Source organism: Desmodus rotundus, chromosome 11, assembly GCF_022682495.2.
Source record: "Desmodus rotundus isolate HL8 chromosome 11, HLdesRot8A.1, whole genome shotgun sequence".
Classification (NCBI taxonomy): domain Eukaryota; kingdom Metazoa; phylum Chordata; class Mammalia; order Chiroptera; family Phyllostomidae; genus Desmodus; species Desmodus rotundus.
The window spans coordinates 85,251,711-85,261,311 of record NC_071397.1 but is presented as its reverse complement, the minus strand read 5'-3'; positions in this window follow the sequence as shown (position 1 = coordinate 85,261,311).

The window sequence follows — 9,601 nt, the reverse complement described above, 5'->3', positions numbered from 1 at the left end:
AAGTCCACCAGTTGAAAAAAAATATGTATATATATACATATATACACACATCCTTAAATGTACTCTGCCTGTGAACACCAATGAAAATACAGGCTTCCAAGTGGTGAAAACCTGTTTTTCATTTTAAATAATCTGCAAATGTGAGACATTACATCATAGTCTTAAATGCAAAGCAGATTTTCTTCCTTTCCTTGGAAAACAGTATTGAATCCAAGGCCTGTGCTCTGCTGCATTGCAAAGAAGTTAGAATGAGATGGGTTAGGTCACCAGAATAAAATTATCAATCTATCTGGAAAATGATTCAAAAGCATTTGGCTCACAATGCCACGTAGATATTTGAAAGATTAAGGCTGGCATTGGGATTTTAATATCCACCTGAGTAAATGAAATGTTTCTGATAAAATGAACTGGAGCTTGAAACAATATCTGTAATGTTACAAAAAAAAAAAAGATGATGTAAGCAATGCCTCACTTCACTTTCCCAGGGTTAATGTATGCTCGAAAGTAGATGACAAGCAGTTTTAATCCAACCCCCCGAAATAAAAATAGATTTTGCATATGTACACACTCTTATAATTCCTGGATTTAAGGCACAGAAATCTTGTCTCCAATTTTATGTACATATTACTACATAGTAAAAGATATTTGAGGAGCCTAAACCACCCAATACGTTTGTCATTGTTATTTTATAAGTACAAGGCAACCTTTAGAGGCTGAATATTTTTCCAGTAAAATATCTATAAATAGCTTCAGAACTAAAACTGATCCTCTTCTATAAATTTGTGAGGATTTAATGAGAATTTCGATCTTCCAGTAGACACACCCTTTTCAGGAGTTCACCTCTGTTACAAAGAAGAGCCATCCAAAAAATTAACGAGGGTCAGCCATTTTCCCAGAGAGCAGTAATGAATCAACTATAGATTTTAATATATACATTTTTGCTTTGCCTTTAAATAAAAGTGATAGTGACAGTGACAGTTCAAAATGTATATACACAGACTTTTGGTGATACCTTCCTGCCTTTTCTCTGTTTTTTCCTCTGTCGTCAGCAACCACCATTTCTAAACTCCTTACCATTTGTCACACCAAACCCTCAGAAGCTCACTTAAAACAAGCTAATTTTTCAAGACCAGGTATTTCCCCTTAAGTGACAAAACTCTATGTCTTTCAGAAACTATGGTATCTCAATGGGGATTTGTGTGAAATACAAAGTGAGTTCTTCCTTTTTGTGGAATCACATGACATTTACTTTACCTGGGACATCAACATAGAAATTCAACCTTTATATTTTTCACCAAAAATATTTTTTAAATATTGAAACATCTTTGGTTATTTCCATTCCTAGTACATTTAATTTTTTTAGTCTTAAGGCACACATTTTAAAAACAACTTTTTTTTATAGTTACAGAGACACTCAAATATATCTTTGAAAGTCAATTTTGTTTGAGGGGTTAACAAAAATACCAGAAAATTAATTTCAATTCAGAAACATGCAGACAATAAATTTTGCTCTACTGTGGGTTGAATTAAGACCAGTATATTTTAAAACTATAAAAATATCACTTTTGAAAGTTATAAATGCTTGAAGAACTATGTTACGATGCAAAGAATGCTGCTTTGTACATTGAAAACACTTGATTTTCTTGACCATACTAATTTTGGTTTTGCTTTAGATAGCAAGACATATATACACAAGTACAGTATATTATTTTCATGAAGAAGATCTCATTATTTAGCAAAACTACTATTAAGAATATTATAACATAAATCATTTTTAAATGCTGCTAATAATAAAAATTTGTAGATGTTTAAACATTAGTATGATTCTATTTCTTCCCCACACATTGGAAAATTTGTCTTTTCTAAACAGAAGGGAGGAAGAAGAAAACATTCACACAGAGTATTCAAAGGTTTTGTCTCATAGATGAGACTGAATAGGTATCAGAAATAAATTCCTCAATTTTAGGTCATTTTCCATAAAAACACAAGAAGTAGAGTAATAGTAATTTATTGGTCATATAAATTCACAGGCTTCTGTTATTTTAAATTGAACTCAAATATAAATATAGTATATGTTTTAGTCCCTTCTTAATGTGTGCACACATGTGAATGTGTTTTACGGAGAGTTTGTGTCTATAAATATATACAGAATGATGAATGAAGATTCTCAGATGTATATAGCTAATGTTAATGCTATTTCTTATTCATAAAATTGACTATGTCATTCCATGGTGGAGCCAATTATACAGCCTATATAAAAACATTAATTAAGGGAAATGCCACTTCATAACACCAATCAGAAAATGGGTAAAATGGTACTGAAAAGGGGAAACTGGAATATGTTCAGAAGAATGTATCTGAAAATGTATTTCTTATGCTGTATAAACTATTAATAAATTGCCTACAGTCTCACTATAAAAGAGCTTAATATTTAATCAAAGGAAATTAGAGTGTATTTAAAACCACTAATAAAAAATCAAGCAAGGAATTGAGTAGTAAGGAAACTATTAGCACTAAATTAAAGATACATAAACATATTAACTAAATACAAGGCCACATTCTGCATTTGATTATTCAGAGACATATTCAAAGTCATTAATATACCATGTTATATAAATGCCCAAGTGATTTTATTAGATTCAATTTTATAATTAGGCAAGAAGTTGGATATAATTTAAAGAAGTCAATCTTTGGAAAGATACAGTGCACTTTAAAACAGGTTTTTATGGAATATCCTCAAAAAACTAAAAATGGAACTGACTTTTGAACCAGCAATTCCACTGCTAGGAATATACCCTAAGAACTCTGAAACACCAATTTTAAAAACCTGTGCACCTCAATGTTCACAGCAGTATAATTTACAATAGTCAAGTGCTGGAAGCAACTTAAGTGGCCATCAGTAAGTGAGTAGGTCACAAAACTATGGTACATTTACACAATGGAATACTACGCAGCAGAAAGAAAGAAGGAGCTCCTACCCTTCGCAACAGCATGGATGGAACTGGAGAGCATTATTCTAAGTGAAGGAAGACAGGTGGTGAAAGACAAATACCATATGATCTCACCTTTAACTAGAACCTAATCAACAAAACAAACAAGCAAGCAAAATAGAACCAGAGACATGGAAATAAAGAACAAGCTGACAGTGACCAGATGGGAGGGGGAAGGGGGATTATAGGGGAAAGAAGGGAGAGGGTCATCAAGGAGCCTGTATAGAGGATCTATGGACAAAGCCAAATGGGGGTAGGATGGATGGTAGGAGCTGGGGGTTGGTGGAGCAGGGGAGAGTGGTGGGAGCAAAATGGAGACAACTGTACTTGAACAACAAAAAATAAAACAGCTTTGTATTTCTTGTTACCTGTGTAAAGACATGCTTAATGCCTTCTTCAGGGTACTCATATGTAAAATGGTAATATTTGCTGTAACTTTTGTGAGAAACAAATTAAATGACTGCATATTGAACTACATGGCTCATTACAAAGCTTGCAGTAAATATTGGCCTATCTACCCATTTTTCCCTTTCTTTAGTGCTTTATATGAGAAAAAGTATCCTGACAGCCTTTTAGATTTTCTTACCTAAACTGGCAACTTCCCAATCTTGGATCTCATCTATATCTTTTCATTATTCATTACCTTACAAAATGCAGACTTCTGTCGTGGATACATTTATTGTGTAAGCAATATGATCCTTAGAGGTGCAACATGATAATATAATTTCAAATATTGAACTTCTGTACATCTAGGTTGATAAAAAAGATTTATGAAAGACCAGATCCTGGGTGATCATCTGAAATAGTTGCATCATTTCAACTTGAATCCGTGAATAATTGAGATGGGAACTCCAGACGTATCGAATACTTCTTTTTCTGTTGTTGTTGTTGTTGATGTTTTATTTTGTTTGTTTTTATTTATAGAAGAACTGATAAATTATGCATACAAACTTTTTCATACGATATAGCTGCATTTAGTAACCTTATTTTTTGAGTCAGCATTGTTGCTTTTGTAATGAATATTTCCATGTTATCTAAGTTCTTATTTTTTTTAATTTTTATTGTTATTCAATTACAGTTGTCTGCATTTTCTCCCCATCCCTCCACACCCCCCCAGCCAAACCCACCTCCCTCCCCTGCCTCCACCCTCCCCCTTGATTTTGTCCCTGTGTCCTTTATAGTAGCTCCGGGAAACCCCTCTCCCCACTGTCCCCTCCCCACTCCCCTCTGGCTATTGTTAGATTGTTCTTACTACAATGTCTCTGGTTATATTTTGTTTGCTTTTTTCATTCTGCATAGGACTTCTTGTGGAATAAAAAGATTGAGCCCTTGCCTCTGCAGTGTTTATATTTCACAGTAGCCCCAACTATAATCTTCTCAGAAAGTCAGTGCTGATCCAAACCCCAAGGATTGCCTTTCTCGTTTAGCCAGATAAAATGCAAGGCAGGATCACGTATTCATTCAGTGTTGGGTCAGGTCAGTCCTAGCCCTGCTCTGGTCTTGAGACTGCAGTCCTTGAGGAGTTAGTGGTCGCATCCCCTAAATGCTTGGAACTGAGTTTCTGCCTCATACAGAAAGTGTGATTTACTGAAACGGAATGTGTACGTCCTGTGGCACTCTTACAGTTTCTTGACCTTTTTTTCTGCAACTTTTTTTAAACCTCATTGTCTATTGTCAGATTAACCTCAAAAATCCTTTTATGGCATGAAGTCTAATGTTTAATCCCTGCTGTCAGGTGTCTCTATTGTTATCCATTTTGATTTATCCCTTCTCATGCTTGGAGAGAAAGTCTAAACCCTGATTTGAAACATTTGTTTATTAGACTTGATTCTACCAAGACTTAATTTCAGGGAGGGGATTCTGTTTTGTTGACTTTCTTTAAATTCTTTTATTTATAAGAGCATCCTTAACTGTGAGTAATTTTTAGAGACCTAGAAGGTTTTCTTCTGGGCTTTTCTAAACAGGCTTGACTTATTTTATTCTGATGTGACCAAAGCTATTGTTCTGAAAAGTGAATACATTATCTCAGATAAAGGGCTGACTCTCTATTTTGTATGTTTACTCAAGGAGAAAAAAAAGTATCTGCAAGCAGAATATATCTAGAAATAAATAATAGAGTAAATGTGAAACAAAGCAAGATAAAAGCTCAATGTATACGTTCACACTTTTGTTATTCTTTCAATAATTACACAATTTTTCACACTCCTAAATTGCAAATGTGCCTGAAATGTAACATATTTCTAGGAGAAATATATATGCAAAACATACCTATTATGGCCACATTAAAATCTACAGCCTGAAATCTTGCAAATTTTTATACACACATAAGCAAAGTATGTAGTTCTTTTTTATACTATCTTTTGTTTTTATTTATCATTCTCACATGTTTACAGTGTAAACTTCTGTCATTTTTATTTAATTCACCCTGCATATTATATTGTTTATGAGGCAAAATCATGGGACTTCTTGACATAGTCATTTGGTATACTTTCTTGCACTTAAAATTTGGTTTAAACTATAGTACGGACATATTTTGCATGCTCTGTGTAATAACTGGAAGTCTGGGAGCTGTGACAAATTAATCTCTTTCAGAAGTCAGAAATAACCATGGGTCAAATGGAGTGTTTCTGTTCTTTGCAGAACCATGACCTGACTAAACATTTCAAATTATAAGGTATATGGGATAATTCCTTCATACTGACTAATGAATGTGAATATTAAAGGCTGTTTCTTAAAGTTACACAGACAAGTTTGAATCACTTCCCACTAACTTATTAACTAAATAGATATAGTTATATATTGAGACTTAATTCCTCATGTGGAAAATACAGTCATATACATACAAACCCTCATCACACAGTTTTGTCAAGTAACATAGGTAATAAGTGCATAATATCTGGTAAACAGCTACTAAATATTTTAAATGACTAATATTCTTTTTAATAGTTTATTTTTATTGTTTTTTCCATTACCATTTATCCCCCCCATAACCCCTTCCAACTACACCCCACCAGCCACAATCACCACACTGCTGTCCATGTCCATGAGTTCTTTCTCTCTTTGGCTTGACCCTCCCAACCCCTCACCCTGAGCTGTCAACCTGCTCTCTATCTATAAGTCTGTCTCTATTTTGCTTGTTAGTTTAGTTTGTTCATTAGATTCCACATATGACTGAAATCATATGGTATTTTTCTTTGTCTGACTGGCTTATTTCACTTAGCATAATGTTTTCCAGGTCCATCCATGCTGTCGCAAAGGGTAAACTTTTCTTCTTTTTTATGGTCCGGTGGTATTCCTTGTGTAAATGTCCCATAGTTGTTGTATCCACTCATCTATCAATGGACACTTGGGCTGCTTCCAAATATTGGCTACTGTAGATAATCCAGGACATAGGTGCTTTTACCAGTAAGAGTGTATTAGTCCTTCTAATTTTATTCTAATATGCAATAAATGTATATGAGATAAAATATACCTACAACTGTATAATATTAAAAACTATCACTATTCCACTGATTCTGGTACAGTTTTGCCCCACGCATGTTGCCAAACTGGTGAAGATCTAGTTGTCTTTGTTTCACCAGAGCTCTCGGAGACATTTGGTAGTAGGTGATTATTCTTCCACTAAATACTGAGGTCCTTTAGAATTCAGTCTGAAGTCCCACATTATCATTCTGTATGTTCTCTTTCTTGAGACTCTCACCAAAAGTGATCACTCACCTGAACTGAATATAATTAAACAACTCAAGGACTAAACTTAACTTTTTATTCACAGAAGAATTAGAAATATTTCTTAAGATGAGAATTCCTTTAAAGTCTATACATTAACTTGTTCACATCACTATGCTTTTCTTCTGTTATGAAAGGCAAAGTTTCACACAGTTTATCGATGATCAAATGCTCTGAATAGACTCTGTCAATCACTTCTTCCCACATTTGAAGGACACTAATACTGTTAATTATATTACTCTTCTTTGATCCACTAAAGTCTCACTACTGGATATTTTATCAGCATTTAAACATGTAGATTCCTAGTTTCTATAAAACAAAATAAATAAAAAGAATAATAAAATTCTATTCTTCCTGGCATTTAATTATTTTTCTCCCACATATGAAAGACAAATTTCCAGAAAGAATTTTCTGCAACATTTTCTATCATCAGTGTTTCACTGCTTATTAAGTACTCAGCTCCAAATCTATCTCGTCCCACACCATCACTAGCACAGTTCTTGATAAGGATTTCTGTGCCGTCCATGTAGCTAAATTCAGTTTACAAAATAATTCCCCAAATATGCCACCTCATCCATTTCTATTTCTGTGACACCAAATAAATCTCTTATCCCTAGGACTATTCTCTATCAATACTCTTTGTGGAGTCCTTTTCTTCTGTTTGTAAGAGTTCCTGTCAGTTTGTTTCTTGATGGGTTTTCTTATCCTTTCACTGTGAAAATAATATTTTTTCAGTTCAGATTCTCATATAAAATTCAGATTCATAAGCCCAGCTATTGCTATAGGGCATATATGGTATATGTTCTTATATACAGTAAAGCTATCACATTTGAAGGATATCTCAATAATTTTTTTCAACATCCACATAGTCAACCGAGATCAGGACAGAGGGCATTTCCTATAATCTAGAAGGTTTCTTCACTCCCATTTCTGGTCAATAATTTCCCTACTCTTATTGCTTTCACCAGTTCTTGAATTAATATAAATGGAATCATATAACATGTATATTTTGTGTCTCAATTCTTTCACTCAACATTATGTCCATGAGATCCAGCCACATTATTACACGCAGCAATAATTATTTTTTATTGCTTTAGATTATTCTAACTCATTAATATCAAAATGTGTTTCATTCCAATTTTGATAGTGATGGGGTAATTTTAGAATGTTGGCTTCCACAAATAAAGCTTCTGTGGACATTCTTGTACTTGACATTAGGTGATACAGACATTTATTTGTGTTTGGAAATGTTTCTCTGCATGATGTATGTTCTTTCCAGAGACTTAAATGATTGTATTTTAAGGTACTTTTCAACAGTTAAGTGGGTATTTTGGTGAATAGGAAGTCTGCCAAGTTCTTCACACCACCATTCTGCTTCAATTTACTTTTCTTAATAAATAGTTTTATTATTTTACTTTCTCTTGTTTGATTTTTTTAGCTGAACCTCTTGTGTTATAATTTATAAGATTATCCTTGACATTCCAAAGTGTATGTCAATAATTTTAGGGTATACTAAACAATGTAGCATTCTCAAATAGTGCAATAATTGTAAAATAGTTTAACTTTGTTATACTCCTGTTTTTTAATGGTGTTGTTTTTGTTTTTGAACATTATGTTTCACAAAACTTTGTTGCCCACTCTTTTAAGTGGGAAATACTCCTTTCTAGGGAATGGATTTACTTTCCAGACTAACAACTAAAAGTAGAGTAATTATATAAAAATCAAGGGACATCAGGCTATGAAGCAATTGGTCCATAAGAGACAAGTGGACAAGGTAATCTCTGTAGAAGTTTCCTGGAGTATGTGAGTTGAGGAGAAGTTGAGGGTTCAGAAGACCAAAGCAGGGAGAGCACAAAAGATAACAGAATACTTACAAGCTGAGGACTGCACAGAGACTGAACTCCAGAGATTTGAAAAAGTTCCCCATAAAGTCCACACACGTAAGGAAAATACCCGTGGCTGGGGAAAAAACATGCAGAAAGATTAGAAGTAGTGGTACTTGGGGCTTCCTCACGGTGGGTAATAATGCCCGTTCCTCCCACCCAGACTGGAAAGACACGCATTTACAGGACATCCGGGTATTAGTCTACTTACTCTGCTGTAACAATACCTCAGACTAAGTGGCTTTACCAGCTTAATTTATTTTGTCACCATTCTTGAAGCTGCAAGTCCAAGATCCAGGTGACAGCAGCATTGGTAACTGGTGAAACCTCAAACCTTTGGTTTGGAGACAGTCCCCTTCTTCTGATGTCCTAAAAGCAAGACCAGAAAAGATGTAAATCTTTCCAAGTAAATAAATTATACCCAGAACAAAGCTCTGGGTATAAAAGTATTATATGAATATACAAATATCTAGCAGTCATAAAGTTAAGTTAACAATACTTGGCACTGAAGACAAAATTATTAGATGTGCAAGAAAGCAGACAAATACAACTGATAATAATAATGAGGAAAAAAATCAATGTTGGATTGGATACAGAAACCATACCCAATTATAGTCTACCTATAAGAAACACCCTTTAAATATAAAAAATTGAAATACAATGAAGATAAATAATGTGAAAAAGATATACTATAATAACATTAATTGAAATAATGCCAGAGTGACTATATTAATATCACAAAAGTAGATTTCATAGCAAAAACTTTGGTTTTTTATAATGATAAAGTATTTTTATGAATGAAACATAATCCCAAAGACTTATGTAACTGAAGACAGAAATTCAAATCATATGAAGTAAAACTGCCAGAGCTTTAAGGACAAACAGACCAACCCACATTGATATTAAGACACTTGAATACACCCTCTTAATAATTAATAATTCAAGTAGTAGACAATCAGAAATGCCACAGAAGATTTGTACAACACTATTAACCAATCTGAC